This window comes from Capra hircus, chromosome 22 (genome assembly GCF_001704415.2).
Source record: "Capra hircus breed San Clemente chromosome 22, ASM170441v1, whole genome shotgun sequence".
NCBI classification, from domain to species: domain Eukaryota; kingdom Metazoa; phylum Chordata; class Mammalia; order Artiodactyla; family Bovidae; genus Capra; species Capra hircus.
Genome location: NC_030829.1, coordinates 31,394,881 through 31,421,418, shown reverse-complemented (window position 1 = coordinate 31,421,418; position 26,538 = coordinate 31,394,881). Strand labels below are relative to the sequence as shown.

Here is a 26,538-nt window from a genome sequence, read left to right as displayed (position 1 = left end):
CATTTTATCCTTTCCTCAATGCAAATGTCCCTTAGTCAGCAAGGAGATCAAATCAGTCAGTCCTAAAAGAAATCAACTCTGAATATTCATTGGAAGGACTGATACTGAAGGTAAAGCTCCAATACTTTGGCCACCTGATGCGATGAGCTGACTCATTGGAAAAGACCCTCATGCTGGGAAATATTGAGGGCAGAAGGAGAAGGGGGCAGCAGAAGATGAGATGGTTAAATAACATCACCAACTCAACAGACATGATTTTGAGCAAACTCTGGGAGATAGGGAGGGACTGGGAAGCCTGGTGTGCTGCAATCCATGGGGTTGCAAAGAGTTGGACACTGATTTAGTGACTGAACAACAGCAATAAAGACAAATGTGCTTTTGTGTGTAGGTGAGATTTGTGACCCTGGCATTTGTGGAATGGTGGCATGCGACAGCCGAGTTTAGTGATCTGTCTCATCAGGTGCTTAGGCAAGAGTCTCTGGATGCATTGTCCAGAATTTTTTCTTTTTTAACAAGATCAGTGTTCTTCAAATTTTCTTCTGCAGATTTGTGCCAGGACCCTCCTAGGACTGGCATAGTGAAAAAACTGTGAGGAGCAAGGGGACAGAGGTTTAGGGGCCTGGCAAGGTTTTTCCACTGATTTTTCTCATTACATGCCTTCCTTTGGTCCCTGTCTCTTTCACTAGAATGTGACGTTCCTATGGTGGTGGTAGTGGTTTACTCACTAAGTCGTGTCCTACCTTTTGCATTCCCATGGACTGTAGCCGCCAGGCTCCTCTGTCCATGGGATTTCCCAGGCACGAGTACTGGTGTGGGTTGCCATTTCCTGCTCTAGGGGGTCTTCCCGACCCATGGCTTGGACCACATCTTGAACTCACGTCTTGAAGCTGTGTCTCTTGCTTTGCAGGAGGATTCTTGACCACGGAGCCACCAGAGAAGCTGGAAACGCCTGTAGCTAAGGGCTATCTTTTCTCTGACATCTATGTTCTCACCTGATTTTCTGAATATCACCAGATGGGGCATAATCATAATGATGAACATTTATGAAGAACATATTCTGGAGACAATGTATCATTCATGATTACTTCTTTCAATTCTCATTGACTGTTATTATACCCATTGTGCAGATAAGGAAACTGAAGCCACAAAAACTAAATAGAAGCTAGAGAAATGCTCTGGACTAGCCATAAGACTCTAGAGGATTGTGCTGCCTTAATTGCCCTGACTTGAATTGTATATCTTTGTACCTGAAGACAGGACTTGGCTTAGCTGCTTGGAATCAAGATAACCTGCTCCATATTAGACTTGCACTATAACCACTTTCTGAATGAAAGAAGCTATCTTTAAGTTGGTTTCTTGGTTAGATAGTACACTGTGGGCTCCTCTCAGTGTGACATTCAGAAATGTCCTGCCCACTATGTACGGGGTGAACATTTTCGATATCAAGCCCAGAGAAGAATCCTGGACAGTCATGAAAGAAAGGATTTGGGTCCTTGAGATGCCATTCAGCCCACGTGGTGGGGTGGAGAGGGCACAGATCTCATTGGTTCTTTAGAGATGCAAACAGGCTCAGAATTACTTCTCCAGAGAATGTTTGAAATGATGCCTGAAGCAAAACCAGATTACCCTATTCATGAAAAATATCTGTTTTCTAAAACCAAAGCTATTTGATTTTTAAGTGAATGATTGAAGTTCTCAGTCAAAGCCCTTAGGTGCCTTTGGGGGATGTTTTGTAGCCCCTAACCTTCTCTAGTAAGTTTTTTTACATTTTATGTTGTGATATATGAGGAAACCACAAACCTGACTCCAGGGGCTAACTTTTCCTGAGGCACTGCTTTTTACTTTGAGAATCATGTAACCATCAGCCCATAGTTGGTGCACGTTGTATAAGATTCAGACTGTACATGAGTGAAACCTAAGAGTTGCCGGTCCTTGATCTCTTCCTTTCTTCCCTTTTTCCAATCCCTGTTGCTTTTCATCTCCTAAGTAGGTCTCAGTTGTGCCAGTTCCCTGCCATCCCTACCAGCAGCTCCTTGATGAGGTCACCACCATTATCTCTCACCTGAACCAATCTGCTTTGCCAACAAAGGTCTGTCTAGTCAACTCTACGGTTTTTCCAGTAGTCACTTATGCATGTGACTATAAAGAAAGCTGAGCACCGAAGAATTGATGCTTTTGAACTGTGGTGTTGGAGAAGACTCTTGAGAGGCTCTTGGACTGCCAGGAGATCCAACTAGTCCATCCTAAAGGAGATCAGTCCTGAATAGACATTGGAAGGACTGATGCTGAAGCTGAAACTCCAATACTTTGACCACCTGATGTGAAGAACTGACTCATTTGAGAATTAAAGATTTTAAAATTTAAAAAATAAAAAAAATTAAAAAATTAAAAAAAAAAAAAAGAAAAGACGCTGATGCTGGGAAAGAGCAAAGGCAGGAGGAGACGGGGACAACAGAAGATGAGATGGTTGGATGGCATCACCAACTCAATGGACATGAGTTTGAGCAGTCTCTGGGAGTTGGCGATGGACAAGAAAGCCTGGTGTGTTGCAGTCCATGGAGTTGCAAAGAGGTAGACATGACTGAGCGACTGAACTGAACTGAATCAATCTAATAGCCTCAGACGTCTTTTCTGGACTCCTTTCAGTCTGTTCTCTCTGTGTGTATGTGTGTGTGTTTGTGCTCAGGTGTGTCTGACTCTTTGTAACCCCATGGACTATAGCCCACCATGCTCATCTGTCCATAGAATTTTCCCAGGCAAGAATCTGGAGTGGGTTGCCATTTTCTCCTCCAGAGATCTTCCTGATCCAGGGGTCAAACCCACATCTCCTGCATCGGCAGATGGATTCTTTACCACTGAGCCACTTGGGAAGCCCGTTCTAGAGTCTAGATCATCTCAAAAAGTGGATATGCTCATGTGAGCCTCCTACTCCCTCCCATCCTTGTTAAACACCTCCAGTGCTATTCCACCTACTGATCTTAACGGACAAAGCTCCTTCATATGGTGTGGATGCTCTGTGTGGTCTGGCATATCTGCTCTCCCTCAGTCTCTCCTCAATGTCTCATCTCTACCCCAGTGATCTCATTTCTCTTCTCTGCCTTTAGTCCTACCTTCCTGCCACAGGGCCCTTGTCATTTCTTCTTCTTGCTCCCTGGAATTCTTGTCTCTCTCGAATAAAGTCTTAGTCATCTTTCGGATTTCAGCTCAAGTGTCTCCTACTGCCGGCTAGGTTTAAATCTCATTTAGTCTGTCTTAAGACCACATACCTTTTCTTTGTAGAACCCATCATAGTGTACAGTTTGTACTTGTTGCTGTGAATCAAGTTAAAACCATGTGCATCATAGTTAAAAAGGAGGTTCAACACTCATTTAGGCCAGTTACCAGTGGTGGAATCTTGGGCCACACTAATTTCTTAATTTTCCTAAATTTCTCTTACCCTCTCTGGACAGTGATAGTTCCTAGGTGGTGTTGTGAGGATTAAATGAGAATATATATAGTAAGTACCTAGAATACTAGTAAGTACCTAACCATAGGTATTAATATGGCTGTTAAAAGACAAGTATAAAAAGCATTCCTCTGGTACATAATTGTGGGATGAATGAATACATCTAAAATTATCATAAAATTGCCAGAATTTTTGGTTCAAAATTGATTTTATTGAAAAAGGGCCAACTTTTTTTCAACTTTGTGCTCTTTTTTTCCAGAAGGAGGCTAGGCAAGAAAGTGTGGATGAATTGGGATAAACCATTACCTGCTTCTAGGGGCTTCTCGGTGGCTCAGATGGTAAAGAATCTGCCTGCAATGCAGAAGACCTGGTTTTGATCCCTGGGTTGGAAAGATCCCCTGGAGGAGGAAATGGCAACTCTCTCCAGTATTCTTGTCTGGAGAATTCCATGGACAGAGGAGCCCGGTGGGCTATATATAGTCCATGGGGTTGCAAAGAGTTGGACATGACTCAGTGACTAACACTTCATTGCCTGCTTCTAGGAAAACTATTCACAAACTTCTTTAATTATCTTTATGAAGAGCATAGTGTATATATTTCCATTGAATTTTACAACTTCGTTTACTGCCTTCTAGTTCAAACCCTAACATTTCTAATAGACCCCTAATCAGGATGTCTTTGTATTGGCAAACACTGGGTATGAAGGCCAAAGTCACTTATACTAAAGTGTTTGAAATTACTGTAGCAAATTGAAACTCTAAATACAATTTGTGTTGTTAACCTCTCAGGGATTATATTTTTGACTTTCTCTTGTGTGACATATATCCGGTCACATATTCATTGTGAACCAGTGCTTAAAATGCATAATCCTCAAAGGTTACTAGCAATTATTTGAAAGACCCCATATTCATCTCAAAACCCAGAACTGGGAGATAAGGTTTATGGAATGGCTGAATAGGACACTGGCATAAACAAACCATTTCATAGTTCTTAAAATAAAGTACTTATGGAGCACAGTTTTATCTACAAAGCTTGAGAAATGAATTTATTAATCCTCATAACATCCCCTGTATTATTATCACCACATAATAAATATGGAGCAAGGGATTGAAAGGTTAAATTATGTCCCCATCCCCGCCCCCATAGGGAACTTAGTATTACTTTTTAATTGAGTTGTCTGTTTTGTTTTCCATCTCTAAGTTTGTGTCTCTTCTGCCAAATTTAACCATTTGTGGATATTTTTGAATATAGAATTCTTGAGTTAATTTTGAGACTCAAGTTCAGGTCAAGTTAGTGTCTTGCTGAACCCTCTTTGGAAAGTGCAGGGCTATGAGTCATTGCTTAAATATATATATTTAATATAATATATCTTTTCCATTATGGTTTATTATAGGATATTGAATATATTTCCTCATGCTATACAGTATGTCTTTGTTGTTTATCCATTCTCTATATAATAGTTTGTATCTGCTAATTCCGAACTCCCAGTCCTTCCCTCTCTCAGCCGCCCCACCCCCTTGGCAACCACAAGTCTCTTCTCTTTGTTTGGGAGTCTGTTTCTATTTCATGGAAGTTCATCTATACCATATTTTAGAGTCCATGTATGTGTACAAAAAATAGTATAATGAGCTCTCATATCTCTACCACTGTGCTTTAGAAATAAAATATTACCAGAAAAAGCAGAAACTCTCAGGGTCTTTGTTTCTACCTTGTAAAACAATTTTCTGTGAAGTGTGGCAATGATCATTCCCACATCCCATGTCTATCTTTATACTGTACTGATACATATGCATCTTTGAATAGTATAGATTATTATGTTGCATGTTTTAAAAGTTTATATGACTGGCATCATAAGGTATATATCGTTCTGCAACTTGTTTTTTCTTTTTTTTTTCCTCAGTATTTTATTTTAGGAGATTTCACCCTTGATATATGTGGCTCTGGTTCATTTTCATTGCAGTTTAATATTTCACTCTGAGTATGCCACACATTTTTTTATTTCTGTTGATGTTTAGGTGAGTTATATTTTTTGAATATAAACACTGCTACTATAATGGTACTTACATGTATTTATATATGATGTGAGACGTTTCTAAGATATATTACAAGCAGGGGAATGTAGGATCAAATGGTATCGATATCTTAAATTTTATTAACTGTTGCTTTTTCTGTAGAATGTTATACCAGTATGCACATTAATAGTGTATGAGAGTTCTGACGGCTCTGTATTTCATTGTACTTGACATTGTCAGATTTTTATGTCTGATGGATTTAAATTGGTACCTTGTTATGTTTTAATTTCCATTTTCCTGATTACTACCAAACAAAACATCTTTGTAAGTGTCTTTTTGTAATCATTTAGGCTTTGTACTCTGAAAATTGTCTGTCTGTAGCTTTTGTCCATATTTCACCTGGATTGTCTTTTTATTGATTGGTGAGTGTTCTTTATATATTCAGGATACCAACCGTTTGTCAATTACACATTTTGCCAATATTACTCATATCTTCTTTAAGCTTGTTCTTCAATGTGTTCAGGTTAAAATATTCTAAAATTCTTAGCATGGAAAATACAAGCATAGGGAATTTTGCCTCCTTTTCTCCTAAGGTTTTATTTTCAACATTTTGCACCTCTTATTTATGCTTTGGCACATAAGCTTCGTCCCTCCAGATTCTTGCTTATGCTGTTTCCTCTCCTTAAAGTGCTTGTAACTGCTCCTGGCTTGGCTAACATTTATCAGTCTTGACAGCCCAATCTTTCAGAAAGTTTTTGCCTCCCTGCACCATGCCTTGCATCTGTACTTGCACCATGCCCTGTGCAGACTGGGGAAGAATTTTTAGGTTTTCTCCTCCCAGAAATAATTATCATGAAGAAGAAAATAATGTCTGATGACTTTGCCACCTAGTCACCTAGTTCTGATAAGATCTTCCTGAATGGCCTACCAAAAACACTTGTCTACAGATTTCAGGTCCTATATAAATATTCTAATTAATTTAGCCTTGGCAGTATTTTCATTGAGTTCCATATCACCATGGTCTTTTGGACCTGCAACATTGATTCCAGTTTTCAAAGACGCTTATTCAATTGAGAGGAAAGAGCTCCAAATGCAGATTTGAAGTCTACAAAAAAATTCCACAGCTATTTTCTTCCATTCTTTACCAGATAGCTATTCCAAATGGAGCTTAATCAAACCACTTTCTATTTCGTGCCTAGTGTGAATCTGTGTTTGGGATCCGTGTCAATTTACTCTGTTTTCTTTCTTTTATAAATGACCAGGACCTGCACTGGGACGTCTGTTATTATGAAGCTAGGATTTAACCTGACTAAGGGGAGGAAAAAGACCCAACACACCAAACTGTGTATTATTTACACGTTTCAATATTTAATTTCCTGTCTCCATTACACAGATTTTAGTATGCAGATTATTTGCCCAACATGATTTATCAGTTCCTTGTTAAATCATATTCTCCTCAGGGTACATATTGTTCATATTTATAAATTCTTATTAATTTCAAGAATCACATTGTTTATCCAACAAAATTATTACAGCTTTGATGAACCTTTTAAAGTGTAACATGTAAATCACTATTTTCTCACTTTCATAAGCAGCTGAATTTTTGATCTGGTGGATTATTATGGTTTAGAAGATACTTAGTCTTAGGGAAAATGCACAAGATGGTGGGTGCAGTCGTGTGTAGATGAGGTTATTTAATTAGAACTGCTGTTAATGACAAATTGCTATCACTCTAGCTACCCCTCCTCCAAATTGCCTTTCTTAAATAGATAAATGAGCAGCGCTTCTCAATGTTGTTCTAAATAAGATGGGACTAATATTTAAAGCTATAAATGCTACAATAACAAATGACAGGATGGAAGAAGTAAATGAATATTAAGTGTTTATAATCACTTGTTTTCTAAATTGCATCTTGATTGTGTTACCTGGGAGACTATTGGGGGATTGTTTAATGAAAAGAGAACTTAAGGAGTTTTAAAAGAAGATTTTAGAGTAAAATAAAATAAATATGTCTTAATGTCTTTGTGACAAAAAGGCAACTTTTTCTGAGTTGTCTTTTTATTTAATAAATCTTTTTCTCTTTTTTCAAAATGTAACATTGGTTGGCCCTGTTCATGCATCTTCGCTAGCAGCTGGGTCATCTCCATCCTTGGTGTTTCTGGCATAAATTACTTGAACTCTGTGCTTTGAAACCAGTTTAATTAGTACTTTACTAAGGGGCACCTGAAAGGCTGCCCTGGCCAGGGAACCACAGATCTTCAGTCTCTCAGAGACGACAGCTGGAGTTATAATCTTATAGTTGGGAACTTCTTTAGAGAGTTTTGTCGTATTTGCTTTGCCAAACAAGACTAGGTTATTGAGCTTGTCCCAGACGTTGCCTGTGGACTACGACTTCTTTTTGGCCTTTCCCCCAGATGTTTTCACTGGAGGTTTGTCTTTCTTTACCATGTTTCCAGCATGTTTCTTCTTCTTGTCCTTGGGCAGCATAGTGAAATTGGGAGAGCAGCTGCAACCCATTAGTTAGGTTTTTATGTGAGACAACAAGCACTGTCTACATAACACGCTCATGCCTTGCTAGCGCTTTATATCTGAGTAGTATCTTACTTTGCCTTTTCTAAACATTTTGATATCCACTATTGGATCTTTTCCTTCCAGTATCTTTGGGATGATAGAATGCCTCATTTGAGAGAGGAAAAACCAGACCAGAAATGGTTATGTGGCTTGAATTAAACTGAGAAATCAATTAATAACAAAACTAAAATTATAATTCTATGGTGTCATACCTAATGCCTTCCTGCAAATGTAGGCAAAATGGAGAAGATGGAAAAGTTGACTACTGCTTACAAATCATGAGAATTTATAGTACAAATTATGAAGTTCTGGCAGCATTCCAATGCTAGAGTATTAGAAATAAATGATCAGTTTTCTAATTACAGTCATTGGTTTCTCTCTTTGATATATTTTTGGTATTTTCTATATGTTCTGAAATTAGGTCTTTGCCTTCAGAGTTAATATACAGCTGAGACCAGTGAGCATTCAGTTGAGGTGAAATGCTGTTTAGTGATTCTATAATTAAGGTGATCAGATCTACAATTTTTGTTACTGCCATCAGCATTTCATCTTTCTCTGCTCCTCTGTCTTCTTAGTAATAACGTAAGAACCAACCTTCCCTGATGGTTCAGGGTAAAGAGATGGTAAAGAGTCTGCCTGCAATGTGGAAGATCCAAGAAACAGTAACACCTCCTAAATCAGTGGCCATGTACTGCCATCCAGAGAAATGTAACTGAATCATCATGAAACCGCCGCAGATGTTTGCTCGTCACGTGATGTAAAAACACTTGAATCTGGCATCCAAACACTCTGTTGAAATTGTCAATGTCCAATGTACTGACATGAAAGTTCTATGAAATTGGAGGACTATTTGTAATCATTTCTGTAGGTGCCCCCAGAGTTTTTCTTGGAATCTCAATTTGTATTTTAGTGGAAACGCCCCTGGAGAAGCATCTCCTTTTCAGGTCCCTACCTTTTTTCCCAGATCCTTCCTCTGTCCTTGATCAGTGAGCTGGGGGCTCTGTTACACAAGGTGAATTGGGCAAAGGAGGGAGAATCGTTTCCTGTTTCTGTATGAACAGCTCCAAGTTCAAGCTCATAGTCAGTGGACTTGGAGAGAAAGCTTCTGGTTGAAACAACTGCACCTTGTCTCTGGTCTCTAAAAGCTTGCTAAGTGGTCATCAGGAGATGACCACCTCTTTCTGGTCATCAGGAGAAAATGGGCATATGGACTGAAAATTAATGGGTCTATTTGGTTGTTCCTTAGACTTTTGTCAAAGGTTTCTCTGCTCCTATGTCTGATTTGGCCCTAAGCTCACTCTTTCCCCTCCCTTCAGTACTATGTGTGTCTCTACTGAGAGACACTGGTTAAGCAGAAGCATGCCAGCTGCTTTGAGAGCCAGTTTGGAAAACTTTGGACCAAAAAAGATTTTTCTCTTTCAGGGATCACAAGCTGAAATGCATAGTGAAATAAGAAATATAAATCAGTAAATCAGGCTGAGGATGATGATAGATGGTGATAAGGGTTGTGGCACACTGGCATGGCCTCATCTAAAGGCATGGTTTGGTCTTCACTCAGCTTCAGCAAATTGGTATTTTCTTGAAATGCCCATGGTTACTTTGAACCTCTGATTTTATTCATCAGAACCTAGAAATCTTTTTATGTGACAGCTCTTGGTTGAACAACAACAACAAAAAAATAAATAAATCATCTGGTAGGCCATACAAAATATGCCATGTTGCAACTGAACTGCTTTTTTCCATAGGTATTTGGAAACCAGGCTGAGGGAGGGAGATGAGCCAAAGCCCATGGAAAACCTGCCCAGTTAACATACTGTTTTCTATACCTACACTTGTGAAGTCATTGCAAACTAAGTGATTTCCTGCCATATAGACGCGGCAGAGCAAAGCCTCTTACCCCTGTATGCAGAATTTTGCACATCTCTGTTTTTGTGGGGGAAATGTCCATGACATTCTCAATGTTATGACATTCTCCAAAAGTCTGTCAACGTAAAAGATTGTGAATCTCTTCTATCCCATCCTTGACAAGTTTTTCTAGTGTCTGCCTGTTTCTCTGGGGACAGGGAACTTACCACTGTGCATTCCTATTAGAAGCAGTCTGAAGATAGGGAACTTCTTAATAGCAAATTTTTTTTTCTCAACCTTTTTGTTATTGGCAGCTGAAAAAGTCACCTAATCTTTAACTAGGAAAATGCGCTTGAAAAAATAGTCTTAGAAATTAAGAGGTAGCTATAATTTCCTGTAAGTATCACCCATTCTTAGAAAAAATGAACATTATTAAATTGTGATAGTTACTAATGGAATTTCTAATTCTTTTACAATTAAGGTCATTGAATCTTTATGTCTTGACCTTCATTCTGAGACGATTTACATGAAAATAAGGACTCTAAGTTTCCTCATGTTCCGTTGATTCATTTAAGCTTTTTTCTATCATGATTTCTAGAAATGTGAAACTGGAAATGATACTAGCAGTTGTGGTAGAATGGAAACTCTTAAAGTCAGAAGATATTGAACTGATACTTCTGCTGCTTATTCAGTATATGATATGAAACTGGAAGTATTGGTTTCCTCTTTTGAATGTGAGAGTCTGATAAAGTCTCTGCAAGTAGTGTGAAAAACAAATATGAACAGGCAGTATGTTATAGTGTAACAGAGTGTGGCCATGCATAGCCCTTAGCATGCGGCCTTTGGTGCCCCATTGCCAGGTGAGGGTTTGTTGTTGCTTTTGTTCAATCACCCAGTCACAGCTGACTCTTTGCGACCCCATGGACTGTAGCACTGCCAGGAAGGTTTAGTTCAGTTCAGTTCAGTCGCTCAGTCATGTCCGACTCTTTGCGACCCCATGGACTGTAGCACACCAGGCTTCCCTGTCCTTCACCAACTCCCGGAGCTTACTCAAACTCATGTCCATTGAGTCAGTGATGCCATCCAACCATTGCATCCTCTGTAGTCCCATTCTTCTCCCACCTTCAATCTTTCCCAGCATCAGGGTCTTTTCAAATGAGTCACTTCTTTGCATCAGGTGGCCAAAGTATTGGAGTTTCAGCTTTAGCATCAGTCCTTCCAATGAATATTCAGGACTGATTTCCTTTAGGATGGACTGGTTGGATCTCCTTGCTGTCCAAGGCACTCTTAAGAGTCTTTTCCAACACCGTGGTTCAAAAGCATCAGTTCTTTGGCACTCAGCTTTCTTTATAGTCCAAATCTCACATCCATATATGACTACTGGAAAAACCATAGCTTCGACAAGATGGACCTTTGTTGGCACAGTAATGTCTCTGCTTTTGAATATGCTGTCTAGGTTGGTCATAACTTTTCTTCCAAGGAGCAAGTCTCTTAATTTCATGGCTGCAATCACCATCTGCAGTATCTTGGAGCTCCCCAAAAATAGTCTGTCACTGTTTCCACTGTTGGCCCATCTATTTCCCATGAAGTGATGAGACTGGATGCCATGATCTTCGTTTTCTGAATGTTGAGCTTTAAGCCAACTTTTCCACTCTCCTCTTTCACTTTCATCAAGAGGCTCTTTAGTTCTTCTTCGCTTTCTGCCATAAGGGTGGTGTCATCTGCATATCTGAGGTTATTCATATTTCTCCCAGCAATCTTGATTCCAGCTTGTGCTTCCAGCCCAGCATTTCTCATGATGTACTCTGCATAGAAGTTAAATAAGCAGGGTGACAATATACAGCCTTGATGTATTCCTTTTCCTATTTGGAACAAGTCTGTTGTTCCATGTCCAGTTCTCACTGTTGCTTCCTGACCTGCATATAGGTTTCTCAAGAGGTAGGTCAGGTGGTCTGGTATTCCCATCTCTTGAAGAATTTTCCACATTTTATTGTGATCCATATAGTCAAAGGCTCTGGCATAGTCAATACAGCAGAAATAGATGTTTTTCTGGAACTCTCTTGCTTTTTCCATGGTCCAGCGGATGTTGGCAATTTGATCTCTGGTTCTTCTGCCTTTTCTAAATCCAGCTTGAACCTCTGGAAGTTCACGGTTCATGTACTATTGCCAGGAAGGTTACCTTGGGACTATTAGTGGTCATACTCAGCCACTGGTTGGCTTGGTAATGGGCCCCTCCCCCAAGTGAGCATCTGTCAAAGAGTGAAGGTTAGTGGTCCCGCTCAGCTACTGGTTGGTGCTGCAGTGGGCCCTTCCCCCAAGCGACCAACTGTTAAACAGGTACCTCGTGGGCTAGTCTGTCAACAGTCAGCAGAGCTGTGGTCCTGAGGTGGAGAGAGGTAAGAGATGGATCCTGGCCTTCTCCCTAGCTCTCTAGCTCACCTGGCCTCTGGCCAGTGGGTGAGCTGAAGGCCCAGGGAACAGGATGGGGGCTGTGTCCTGCAGGGTTCCAGAGCCCCTGCCAAGTCTGCCCACTGGCCGGGCCCAGACCTGAAGGCCATGGTGAACCTCTCCCCCATCCCTACCTCTGAGGCCTAATGGCAGCAGTTGTCTGTTTGGAACATGGTCTGTGGGACTTGCCCCAATGTGTGGGCGGCCTGAGTAACCTGAGGGCCTGTTAGGTCCTGGTTGCCTGACTCTCTCAGCAATGGCAGGGCCTGAGGACTGGCCCTGAGGGAGCTGCTAGCTGAGATCTGCATTCTCTCAGCCAGGACCTGGGTCTCAGACGTTGAAAGTTGTGCCTTGAGATCCTTGCCCTTTCTTGTCAGAACAGAGAGTAACTTTTGTTTGGTGGAGATTTACGGGATCATTTGTGCCCTGACCATGACTCACCTCAAGAACAAAGGCTCTCACACCAAGAAGTTTGCAGCAACTTACCATACCCCTCCCTCAACCTTTCCTATGAAAGGACTTTTCTGAGAGCTTCTGGGGAGTTTGGGGTTTTTAAGGCAGGAGCCATCTATCTCCTTGCAGGGTGCTCAGTAAACCTTTCACCGTTCGCAACTCTGACGTGTTGGTGTTGTTTGGCCTCACTGTGTGTTGGGCACAGGGATTTCATTTCACCAACTGTAGGAATCATCAAAATCCTGATTTTCTTGGCTGTGGAACTAAGTACTAGTTATTTAACTTTTCTAAGCCTCAGTTTCCATATCTGTACATTGAGAAGTAAAAAGTGCTGGCTTGTAGGAATATTTTAACTGTTAAATGAGAGTGTGTGTGTAAGGAGTTCCCATAATACCTGACATACAGTATGCATTTAATTAATGTTGGCTATTAATGTTTTGATGATGCTGATCAACATAAAAACACTTTTAAAACTATTGTGATCACTCAGACCTTTTATTTTCAGTGTGGAGACGAGGGTATGAGCAATCCCATGGTAGGAAGGGCTGGGTCAGGCTGTATTTGGAAGCATGAGGAACCTTTAACAAGAGCCAATTATACTTTGTGGCACGGAGCTTAAAATGTTTTTTAGAAAATCTTTAAAATAAACAGATACATTGAGAAATAAAATGAATTGTAAGGAGTTTTTGGATGCAACAAGAGTTGCTCAGAAGTTTTGGTAATACATCAAGCTGTATGCAAACACCTTGGGTGCATATCTTTGACTGTGGGTGGGTTGGAAAGCCTGCTTTCCAGGTTCCTGTTTTTCAGATATGGGGTCCCAGTGGGAAATAATCTGACAACTTTGTGATCTTGTTCCTTTCAATGTGAATTATTGGGCAGCAGACTCTTTGCTGTAGGTTCTCAGTGTCCTGAATCACATGACGAGTATATAAAATAGTGGTTATGTGTGGATTCAGAGAAAGAGCAGAAGGAAAAAGAAAATATTGAAGAAGTAAATGAAAATTTGTCTGCCCATGAGAGTGGGGCTTCCCTGGTGGCTCAGATGGTAATGAATCTGCTTGCAGTGCAGGAGGCTAGGGTTCAATCCCTTAGTGGGAAAATACCCTAGAGAAGGGAATGGTTACCCACTCCTGTATTTTTGCCTGGAGAATTCCATGTACCGAGGACCCTGATGGGTTACAGTCCATGGGGTCGCAAACAACTGGACATGACTGAGTCACTAACACTTCTCTAGAAGAGTGACTCAAATACTTCTCAAAGTTTGTTACTAGACCTAGAATCTCAGAGAGATTCTTGACAGAATCAAGGGAAATGGAATCCCAGTGAAAAAGATAAGGTGAAATTCTAAGGATGTGGTCTTTCTTGGACTAATTCGCTTTGCTTTCCTACTGTTTAAGAAAGAAGTTATTGCTTTTATACTTTGTTAAAGGTAAAAGGAATATAAAACAGATATTTTTGCCACTGGCTTGCCTGCCTTTGTTTGGGGGTGCGCTATGGCAGAACAATCGTCTTTGTTTCAGAAATTACGAATCAGAGGAAGCAGTCTGTGTATTGCATAATTTATACACAGTACTTGTATAGAGAGTACAGAGAACTGTTTTATTGGGGGATTGAATATTTGAGGGATAAGAGCACCCCTCCCCCTGAAAGGGCAAAGACCCTGACGTGTGACTGCTCCCTCCTTCTCAGTATTTGAGTGGCATAATCGAGATCTTTCCAGCTCGAGGTGCATAATGCATTGTGCGGGCTGACTCCCATGTGGAAGAGAGCACACAACTTCCTTATGCATGAGGCATTTTTAGCAAATTGGACCCCATTTCAATCTTGATGAAACTTGATGACATTTCCAACTTACAAGTGCACAAAATGAAAAAGCAAATTTTTAGCTATTTATGTGTCAGAACATCAAAAGCTCAAAAGCCATAATTAAGGGTGTCAGTGTGGCAGGAAGACCATATTTCTCCTCTTTTCAGGGGTCTTCTGGATCTCTCCTCAGAGGTTATATACAAGCTTCTCTTTCCCTTGAAGACTTGAATCAAACAGTTTGGATTTCCTGAGCCCCACCTGGGAAGCCACCACTCAACTTCCAACCCTGTCATGTCCATATTTAGTGTTTTTCTTCATTTTTTCATGAGAAGAAAAATTTTACTAACCACTAGATAGCTGGTGTTCCCCATTCCTGAACAGTTTTTCTGTGCTACTTTTTGGAAAGCTGAAGGCAAAATGTAAGAAACAGTGATTTGATGTGTTATTTTAATTCCTTTTTAATTTTATATTTATATTACATTCAATTAACTTCCATATTTTCAATCCTACTAAATATACTAAACTATGTACCCATTTAATAAATAGACGGACATAATATATCTGGACATAAATATATGTTCAAATAAATGGAATCAAATGAATATTTAAAATTTAATAAATATCCATTTAAACATTTGGACTGGAGCTTCTAAACTTCCTTTGTGTATATTTGTTAAAGTGCAGATCTGATTCACTGAGTCTGAAGGGTATACTGATATTCTGCATTTCTAATAAGCTGCTGGGTTGAACTATGCTGTTGGTCTCTGGCTCACACTTGAAGTGGCAAGGCTTCACGTATCTTTCTAACTAAGGGATGAATTTTAAAATTCAGCTGTGGTCATTGTGATGATCAACAGGTGCACTTATCTGGGATATACATATTTTGGTTAAGAAAGCCTTTGAATTTTATAACAGAAATATTCTTAAAATTAATCCCTAGTACTGCTGCTGCTTGTTAATGATTCACAAAAATCCCTGCCTAATAAGAGCTATTTTCCTAAGAGCTCACATTGAATTGCAAATACTACATACAATCTGAGTGACATCCACAACTCACTTATGTAGCCTGAGCTGCAGATAGAGCAACTTCTCTAAGTATTGGATCCTGTTTTGTGCGGTGCATTCTCTTGAGGGCTGCATGGAATCACATTGAATAAGGTGCATATCTGCCACCAAGAAGCTTAAACTCCGTTGTAAGTGGAGTGAGGGAGACACAGTGTATACACATGAAAACTAGCATGAAATGGAGATTATTTAAGGTGATGTAATAAAGACCCAAATTAAATGTTAATTGAATTCAAGGGAAAGAAAGAAAGCTCCTCTGATCGTAGAGCCCAAAAGAATCCTTATGGAGAGGGTAGCATTTGAACTAAGACTTGAATTATGAGATTGGGTATGTAGAAATGAGGCTGTGAAGTGTGGACTGGGGTGAGAATATATTATAGGAAGAGAAAGCTTGAGAAAATAGATGGTAGGAAAAGTAGCATATGTGTCATAAACTGGGAATAGTTTCATTTTGGCTGAAATGTGGATTTCATGCAGGGATTATGGTTGACAGTATCCTTGGAAACGAAAGTTGGGTTTACAAATGGAATGACCTCAAAATCCAGTGAAAGATGTTTGGGTTGAATTTTAGTAGTCACTGGGGAGCTGTTTTTTAACCCAAGCCACTTATTCTCATTTCCCTTTCAGAACTTCTTTATTCTTATTCATTTGAACTATTGTGTGTGTGTGTGTGTGTATGTGTGTATATGTGGGCAAATAGATGTTCTAATTGTTCTCAAATATTTTTTTCTTTTTAAAAAATTATCAGTTTGAGATAACTCAAATTTGAAATAATAACTCAAATTAATTTTGATAGTCTGTAAATTAAGAGATTATGAAAGGAAGGGATTTGTCCTAGGAATCAACAGGATATGATGGATGGAAGGAAGGATCCTATGCACTACCTTTTGAAGGGTGAGTCTGTCTCATAAACTGTAGTGAAGGGAGAATCCAGAGATGTGGAGTTTAGTTGGGAATTATTTGAATTTATGCCTCTTAAGTTGATCGCATCCTACAGTATCTTGGTAAAATAAGAAGGACAAAATAAACCTGGTACATCTCCGTGGATCATCAGTTTCATTCAATCATAATTTCACTCTGTGGTATGTAAAGTAAAGTCTTTAAAAATATTTTAGAAACAATTGTATTTATCCTTTATATCACTAATTAACAATAGTCTAAAATCAATCAGAAGTATCATTTTAGATTTAAATGTGTTTACCTCTTATTTTTTACATTTTAATGTTTACCCATGCTGATTGTGATAGACTGTTCTAACTAAGAGCTCTTTCTCAAATACACACACACACACACACACACACGCACACACACAGAATTTAAGAAGCATATTAATCCCTCTGAATTCTCAGTTGTTCATTCCCATTTCTCTTACAGAACTGCTGTGTCTTCTCTTTGCATAGTGGAATCCAGCCACTTTATACCTCCCAGGTTTAGGTACTGTACATTCAGCCACATGTAAAGACTAACTTAGCTTCATTCAATTTCAGTTCTAATTTTCCCATAGAGAGTATCTTTTTGGTCCAGCTTGGATCAGTGAAAACAAGGCTGTTGAGGACTTGTTCTTGTGGAGATAGGAAAGAGGTGGTGAAAGATAGTTCCCAGAGAAAGAGGAAATTATTGTTTTCTGGGCAGACACCTCAAGAAATGCCACCTATCTGTAGAGTTGGAAGGAAAGCCCTTGGGTGTGGCAGAACACCTCTACCAGAGCATAAGAAATTAGTAAATAGGAAGAAACCTTTCTTTGATCAAATTTAAGACCCTCTGAATCCATTTGCTCATAATGTCTTTGGCTTTCCTGGGGACCTCTACTCCTCATTTGATCAAAGTCATGTCTCTTAGTTTAACCTCATTGATGAATCACCAAGCACTGTGCTGTTGATCTTAGATCTTTATATAACACTGTGGAGTGGGGACTTCTTGGTCTTATAATACAAGGAACAGAGTTAATGAAGGAGTTTTTTTACCTCACATGAGAACATATGGATAGGCTGGATAAAATTAATGATAAAACATTTTATAGCTGAGTTAAAAAGAAAGATGAGGGAAATATCCAGGTTCCAGGGATTTATAGAGGGAACTCTATCCAGTGTAGTTAGCAGGAGAGCAGTTTGTATATAATCTTTAATGACAAGAGGCTGGATTCTTAACATTGATGGGGGAACTTAGTTTAGGCTCCCCACCTGCCAAAACCCCAAAACTATACTATGGAGTTGTTTTTATGATGTTTTTATGTTTTTATGATGTTTTTATGTTGTTCTAGTGCATAGAACTCCCATGGAAAAATAATCTTAGCTGGACCTCTGTTTGCAGTTAAAAAAAAAAAAAGGAAAAGGAAAAAGACAAATCATGCAAGGAAATGAACTATTAATAGAATAAACTGATTCTATAAACAGGAGGATTGACACTGAAATGAATCTGAGGTATAAGAAGGTTTTATACAAGTAAGTTTAAATTGATTAAAGACTTCATGAATGAGGAGGGACTGTATAAATTTAATAATAGGCAATTTTGATTTTAAAATCAGGAGTTACACAAAAGGGGAATACAGTCCTATAACAGACCTCAGAGAGTAAGTAAAAAAGCAGATTAGATATATGGGAGGTGAATGGTAGGAAGAGAGAAGAGGGACTTAAAGGCATTATAGCAGTTGCTATCCTGACGGATTAAAAAAATTGTAAAATAAGGTAGAAACATTAAAATACATGGCAGAGAAAATGAAACAGTCCAATAAATTTACTGGATTTTCTAGAAGGAAATAATATAGTGATTGGGAGGTAAATTATATTATATTTGGTTGATAATTTTAAGTATAAATGAAAGACATGGATCTCCTGATTGGAGTTACAGTGAATCCTAAGCAAGGTAAATAAAAGTAAATCAACACCTAGAAACAAATAAATTGTGAAATGCCACAGATAAAGTGAAAGCCTTATAAAGAGGGAGAGAAAAAAGACAGATTACTTACAAAGGAGCAGAGCATTCATTCAGAGTAGAATTCTGAGCAATAGTAACAAGTGTCAAAAAAACAAAACAAAACAAAAAAAAACCAACCACTAAAATACCTGCAAAGTCCTGAGGGAAATAATTATCAACCTACAGTTATGAATCCAGGTCATATGCTACTCAGGAGTAAAAGTGGTAATATAAAGCATGCTTCCCTCATAGAAGCTTGCCAAATAGTAACCAAAAGATGGACTTCAGGAAGAGGAAAATGGAATCTCAGGAGAAAGGAAATGGTGGAACAGAAGAAGCAATGGTGAACCAAGATGTGGGAGATGGTGGGAGTTACCTAAACGGATATTGATTTGAGGGTAAAGACTAATATGATAAAGAGAGTAAAACAGCATCAAGCTGCCATATTCCACAACAGAACAAAAATGAGCAGAATTTAAGTATTGTTGGCTATATCTAAAAATTTTCAATGCTTTGTTAAGATAGCATGGTAAAAATTTAACAAAGAATTTTCTTTATTTGGGAGGGACAAAAAGAAATCATGGTAAATATTTACAATTTGCAAAATATAATGGGAGAAAGAAGTGCAAATATTTTAATAACCACAGTTCACGTAAATGAATCAATTTGCTAGTTGATGGTCTGATATTTATGTTGGCTTAAAAAATTCCAGTTATATACTCTTTCAAAAGAAAGATGTTGAATACAAACACAGTTGGACTTGATCTCTTTTTAATCTTTGAGAATCTTAAGAAAGTCACTAAAACTCCATTTTCACAGTAGAGTTGCCAAAACTCACACAGACCCATGTTCTAGGGTGCCTTCTATGAACAAGAAATAATAGTAATTGAACATGGCCAGATGTAGGATTCCAAGTATTTTAATGTTTTATAATATCAAATTGAAAAACTGCTGGTTGGTGTTTGCCACAGGATTAGTTTTCACAGATGGCTCAGAGTAAAGCATATGAAGGGACATATACATCTCCTTTCAGAACAAAATGGACACATATAACAGCATATGGTAGAGTTCTTTTAATTAGGAAGTTTTACTGCACCATAATGATAAAACAGAAATTTAAAAGGCATGAAGACTTTAATTATCTGTGATTATGTTATGACATAACTCTCTTGTTTTCACTAAATCAATCTCCCCATGTTATTAGGCTGTTGATATTTTGATCATGTACATAATTCTTAAAAGCTAGAGTAAATAATAGGCCAGGTTATATTCATGTAATTGTACACAAGCCAAATTTACAAACAATTACCAAAATCAATATATATACAGAGGAAAAATTAGATGAACTGAAAAAGCAGGTTATCAAGTCTCACTAAGTTTTTATCTCAAGACATTATTATTTATATTTTGCTTGACCACTGATTCAACTAATGTAGGAAGAGCTAACCCAAGGGATTTGATCTAGCACACTCATAAATGAAAAATGATATATATGAGTTTATCTCCTGCTATGAGTTTTGGAATTGAGATATGGTACGGTGACACATTATTATAAACTGAATGTTTGTCCCCCTGACCCCGTTAATATGTTGAATCTCTAACTCCTAGTATGATATTTGGAGGTGAGGGTCTTGGGAGATAATTGTGTTCAGATGAAGTCATGAAGGTGGAATTCCCATGATGGGATTTGTATGCTTAGAAGAAGAGGAAGAGAGATCAGAGCTTCTCTTTCTTTGCCTTGTGAACCCATGGTTGGAAGCCAGGAAGAGGATCTTCCCCAGGGACTGAATCCGTCAGCATCTTGATCTTGGACCCCCATCCTCCAGAGCTGTGAAAAATAAGTATCTCTTGTTTTAGCAACTTGGTCTGTGGTATTTTATTTTAGCAGCCTGAGCTGACTGAGACAACAGGGCACCCTGATGAGGTTGGGATCAGAAGGTAGATCAAATTGGAGGCACCAATTCATTCATCTCAGTTTTATACCCACCATAGGAGATTGTGGGAAGAAGAACTGAACCTTGAGTAGCCAGTGAACTCCTTGAATCTAAATCTCTGATGTGTGCTGGTCTAGTTGTGTATGTTCCTGATGAGAATGTTTGAAACCAGATCTTACCTTATATTTTGTTGAGTGTTACAATGAGTAGGTTACCCTGTGTTTCTCAACTTATTGGACTCTCAAGAGGAATTGATGGGACATCTAGATCATTTTTTTCATAGCTGGATGTTCCTTTTGACCTCAGGTAGAAAATATTGGGTAATTTTCTTTCTCCAACTAAACCTCTTTGTAAATACAGAAAAACATAAATAAAAATTGAAAGGAAAGTAGTCAAACATAAGTTGTTTATGCAGATGGGCATCAAAAACATGAATCAAAGGCATTTTTAGTAACTTTTGTATTTAGAGTATTTGTCAAGGCACTCATTTAAGCTAAAGTGGGTAGAAGTCATTTAGTTTCACAAAATGCCCACAAATACATATCAGTGCTCATGGGTGCCTCTGTTTAGTGTTTTTCTCATTCATACCTCTTAGCCAAAAAATGATGTCAGGGAAAAGAAGAATTTTTTTTTAGAAATCAAGACATTGGGAAAAGATTTTTAAGAAAATATCTTTGATGAAGCCAAGTAGAAATGATAAACAGTGATCTCTGCAATAAAGAATTTGAATAGTGATTCAAGTATAATATGGAGTTCAAAGTAACACTATATGTAAAGATGTTAATTATGCAAGTGGAGATTTTAACTAAATATTCAAATTTATTTTAAAAATAGGCTTACTTTAAGAGATTCTTCCTTTTAATGTTGGCAGGTAGTGCTTTATTTTCATGTTTTTGCTGAACACTTTCATAGTAACCAATGATAATCTTGTCATATCAACAAAACTTATGTTAATATTTCTCTAGACATAGAGAGTTTTCCAAATTTGCTGGCATATTGAGTGCAGCACTTTCACAGGATCATCTTTCAAGATTTGAAATAGCTCAACTGGAATTCCATCACCTCCACTAGCTTTGTTTGTAGTGATGCTGTCTAAGGCCCACTTGACTTCATATTCCAGGATGTCTGGCTCTAGCTGAGTGATCACACGATCGTGATTATCTTGGTCATGAAGATCTTTTTTGTACAGTTCTTCTGTGTATTCTTGACACCTCTTCTTAATATCTTCCGCTTCTGTTAGGTCCATACCATTTCTGTCCTTTATCGAGCCCATCTTTGCATGAAATGTTCCCTTGGTATCTCTAATTTTCTTGAAGAGATCTCTAGCCTTTCCCATTCTGTTTCTTTTCTTCTATTTCTTTGCATTGATCGTGAGGAAGGCTTTCTTATCTCTCCTTGCTATTCTTTGGAACTCTGCATTCAGATGCTTATATCTTTCTTTTCTCCTTTGCTTTTTGCTTCTCTTCTTTTCACAGTTATTTGTAAGCCTCCCCAGACATCAGCGGTGGCCACAGGACTGGAAAAGGTCAGTTTTCATTCCAATCCCAAAGAAAGGCAATGTCAAAAAATGCTCAAACTACCGCACAATTGCACTCATCTCACGTGCTAGTAAAGTAATGCTCAAAATTCTCCAAGCCAGTCTTCAGCAAGTTCACAGTTCATGTCAACTGTGAACTTCCAGATGTTTAAGCTGGTTTTAGAAAAGGCAGAAGAACCAGAGATCAAATTGCCAACATCCACTGGATCATGGAAAAAGCAAGAGAGTTCCAGAAAAACATCTATTTCTGCTGTATTGACTATGCCAGAGCCTTTGACTGTGTGGATCACAATAAAATGTGGAAAAATTCTTCAAGAGATGGGAATATCAGACCACCTGACCTACCTCTTGAGAAACCTACATGCAGGTCAGGAAGCAACAGTTAGAACTGAACATGGAACAACAGACTGGTTCCAAATAGGAAAAGGAATACGTCAAGGCTGTATATTGTCACCCTGCTTATTTAACTTCTATGCAGAGTACATCATGAGAAATGCTGGGCTGGAAGCACAAGCTGGAATCAAGATTGCTGGGAGAAATATCAATAACCTCAGATATGCAGATGATACCACCCTTTTGGCAGAAAGTGAAGAGGAACTAAAAACCCTGTTGATGAAAGTGAAAGAGGAGAATGAAAAAGTTGGCTTAAAGCTCAACATTTAGAAAACAAAGATCATGGCATCTGGTCCCATCACTTCTTGGCAAATAGATGGGGAAATAGTGTCAGACTTTATTTTGGGGGGCTCCAAAATCACTGCAGATGGTGATTGCAGTCATGAAGTTAAAAGACACTTACTCCTTGGAAGGAAAATTATGACCAACCTAGACAGCATATTAAGAAGTAGAGACATTACTTTGCCAACAATGGTCTGTCTAGTCAAGGCTATGGTTTTTCCAGTGGTCATGTATGGATGTGAGAGTTGGACTGTGAAGAAAGCTGAGTACTGAAGAATTGATGCCTTTGAACTGTGGTGTTGGAAAAGACTCTTGAGAGTCCCTTGGACTGCAAAGAGATCCAACCAGTCCTTTCTAAAGGAGATCAGTCCTGGGTGTTCTTTGGAAGGAATGATGCTAAAGCTGAAACTCCAATACTTTGGCCACCTCATGTGAAGAGTTGACTCATTGAAAAAGACTCTGATGCTGGGAGGGATTGGGGGAAGGAGGTGAAGGGGACGACAGCGGATGAGATGGCTGGATGACATCACCAACTCGATAGACATGAGTTTGAGTGAACTCTGGGAGTTCGTAATGGACAGGGAGGCCTGGCATGCTGCAATTCACGGGGTCGCAAAGAGCTGGACACAATTGAGCGACTGAACTGAACTGAGAGATAGGGAGATAGAGAGCAATAAATAACAGAACCGTACAAATCATATGAAGAATTATGGAATCAAATATACAGTGCTGGATTTGAAAGAGACTAAATTTCACATAAGACCATAATTTCTGTTGATGCAGGTCAACTTTGACAAGATTGGAAAAGATGCCTTTTTACTTCTGCTTATTCATTGCAACAATTTGCTAGTCATTAGCTCCTGTTCTTAAGTGCTTGCTCTGTGCCAGATACTGGTCTGAGAGTTTCAGATATGTTTATTGCCTTAGACAGCTCAGAATCCATGAGATAGCTACTATTGCCATCTCCACTTCCAAGAAAAGGAAATAGAACTCCAGAAATGTGAAGTTAAAGCTTTTTGGTAATTGGTCAAGCATGAATTTGAACCTATGTCTCTTAGACCCTAAGCACCATGCATGTAATTGCTACATTGTGCGTGCTAAGTCGCTTCAGTCATGTCTGACTCAGCGACCCAATGGACTGTAGCCCACCAGGCCTCCTCTGTTCATGGGATTTCCCAGGCGAGAATAATGGAGTGGGTTTTCATTTCCTCCTCCAGGGGATCTTCCCGAGTCAAGGACTGAACCTGCATCTCTTAACATCTCCTGCATTGGCAGATGGGTTCTTTACCACTAGTGCAGCCTGGGAAGCCCATAACAGCTATATTGCTATATTAGTTCTACCTAAATTCCAACAGTAAAGGGCTTTTCAAAATGGTTTCCAAAATAAAAGTTAATACTACAACTATTCTTCTTGAATAATTTCATGAACAAGATTGTTCCTCTAATATTTATGCATTGATACATACTTAATTATGTAAATTAAATTAAACTCATGAAGATATAAGCATCCATATCTTATCTAGAGAGGCAGTGCTGCAAGATGCTCCTTAAGAAAAAATGTGGATTCTGTTTCTTTTATTTTGTCATTAAAGTATCTGTCATTGAAATAAACCCTAAGCATTTTATAAAGTGGCATGATTGAAGGTAATAGATGTGGCTGTTAGAAGGTATTTCTTATCCCAGCTGAAACAGTGTTCACAGATACTGGAATTAATTCACTTACTCTTGCCCTAATCTAGTTTCCTATTACAGTGGAGAAACAATTTCTTTCCTTAAACAAAATCTAAAACAAACAGAAGAGGAGGAACTTAAAATAATTGTCAGAAAGCAGTGAATTTGACATGTGCCTTCACAGTTTCCACAACATTGCCATCTCAAACATGTTGGCTTTGGTTTGTGAGATAAATTGGTGATATCCTTTGGAGGAAAAGTTGAGATTTCTGTGTTACTGAACTCAAGAACACTTCCCATAAATCTTCTGCAAATTTGTATTATAATATGTTCTAGAATTCTGAACACAAAGTGTTCCAGTCATGAGTTTTCGTTGAAAGAGTATTGTACAAAGCTAGTCACCAAGTTAAATTTGGGACTCCCCCTTCAGGTTTAAGACATGAAGATTAAACAAATGTAGCTAAATTCCTGTCTAGAGAAAGAGTGAGGAGGTAGATTATAAAGAATCTAACATTTATCTGAGCATAAATGTTGGAAATTATTGCAAAGGGAATATAGAAAGTGACTAAGTTAATAACATATTTTCAAGTTCAATGAGAAAGGCACTGCTGCCTTTTTTTTTTTAAAGAAAACTGTGTTGCCTTTTTTTCAAGTTTGTTTTAACTTAAATTATTTTCTATAGTTTTGCTCTATTCTGTGTAATTTTCAATAAATGATGTATTTATTTATGTGAAAAGTAAGAAATGCAAAAGTAACATGAAAGACTTTTTACTACCAATTTTCTAATGAAAGTCAATGACTTTTTTAAAAATTTGGTTCTAGGTTTCATTTGCTTAAAATGAAAAATGTATTCTTAAAACTAAATAAAAAATATCATATTATCAGTATTTCTGGCAGCAAGTGAATGAGTATTCGTTCTGAATAGATCTCTCTGAATGGCTGCTCTATAACTACTGTGTTTTGTTAGAAAAGTATATTAAAAAGTAGAAACAGCATCAAGAATGAAGAAAAAGGATAGAAACAAAGTATAAAATATGTAATCTTTTAAAAGGACTTTATCAAGGAGAATCTTAGTGAAACTTTAAATGGGAAAGTCACACAATCCTGAGACTTTCCCATTTCCTATTCAATGAATAATTTACTTTTTAGATGAGATTTGCTAACATTATTGCAGAATAACTGTAATTGAAAATTATTAAAGCTCCATCTTTATTGCATTAAAAATCCTTGCATTTGGTGTTTGACCAGGTCTGCCTCATCATTAAGAGTTTTGAGGGAAAGCAAATCTGTCTCCCAAAGAATAAAGAGCTAAAACCTTAATTGCTTTCTTGTTTCCCACAAAGATGCTAATATGATGAACTGAATGTCAGGAATAATAAGACAAAATGATGGTGTACACCCTGCAAAGAGAAAATAAAACATCTTTTTATGTAAACTGTCACGAGAACCTCAAGGAAACTCTTTGCTCTTTCTCTGCCCTGATTTTGAACCGCTTCATTAAAAGTAATTTTGTTTTTCAGAAGGAGAACTCCCACATTATTCTATAAAAATAATTTTAAGAGAAATCTTCAATTAAGAGGTTATTGTTGTCTGAAAGATTTTTCCATAGTTGGTTGGTAGCTGAAAATGTGATCTTCTCAAGTTTGAATGGAAATATGACATTCATAATGGTTTAAAATAGATGTGTCTTGTCTGTTTGAAATGCCAGTGAACTTGGTATTATTTATCAGATCCTTTGAAAATGTTGGAATTTTCAGAGGACAGAATTTTCAAAAAGGAGAGAAGTTAATCATCAATTCTTTCTGTCTTCAAAGGATCGAAAAGTTAAATTAGATTGATAAAGCCCTGTTCAATGCAATGTTTTAGCTTTTGAGAATCAAAAATAAACAAGAAATCATGGATTTAAGCTATACCTGCCTGAAAATATTCCTTTTATTTCATTTTTTTGGGGAAAATATAGTAAAACTCATCTCACTGGCCATCTTGCCCAGTGCTTATCCTAAATTTAGATACCTGCTTGGTCTGTAGTCCAACTTGATAAATGTTTGGATACATAAATGCATATAAACCACTTGCAACAACATCTCAAATTCTTTTTTCGGTTGAGATATAGGTGGCATGCATAATTTTGTTAGCGTCAAGTGTGCTGCATATTGCTTT

General features: G+C 38.2%; 1 long non-coding RNA gene and 1 pseudogene across 1 annotated transcript in view; one reads left to right on the top strand and one right to left on the bottom strand.

The window, feature by feature from the left end:
• Window positions 1-2,152, top strand: part of LOC102173237 — a 75,208-nt gene extending 73,056 nt beyond the window's left edge. The window contains exon 4 of the long non-coding RNA XR_310955.3: window positions 908-2,152. This is a non-coding gene — a long non-coding RNA (uncharacterized LOC102173237). The remainder of the gene's footprint in view (window positions 1-907) is intronic.
• Window positions 7,561-8,246, bottom strand: LOC102172947 (annotated as a pseudogene).